The following is a 276-nucleotide window of genomic DNA, read 5'->3' as shown; positions in this document are numbered from 1 at the left end:
ATTATTATTATTATTATTATTATTATTATTATTATTATTATTTTTTAATAATTATTTATTTAACTGAGTTCTCGTTCGTAATATAATCGTATTAATATATTTTACCACACGTATGTGTTACATTGTTAGAAAGTTTTAATACGCAAAACGTCGAGGTCGTGGGGTTGGTTTCAATTAAAATGATTCATAATAAAAATAACGACTCCTATGAAACAAAAGATAAATATGAAATTCAATATTTTATGATTTAATTAATTTTGAATTACGCCTGATTTG

This window comes from Ceratina calcarata, unplaced genomic scaffold, assembly GCF_001652005.2.
Source record: "Ceratina calcarata isolate Rehan_Ccalc_2016 unplaced genomic scaffold, ASM165200v1 scaffold16.2, whole genome shotgun sequence".
In the NCBI taxonomy this organism is placed as follows: domain Eukaryota; kingdom Metazoa; phylum Arthropoda; class Insecta; order Hymenoptera; family Apidae; genus Ceratina; species Ceratina calcarata.
Note: the sequence above shows the minus strand (reverse complement) of the source record.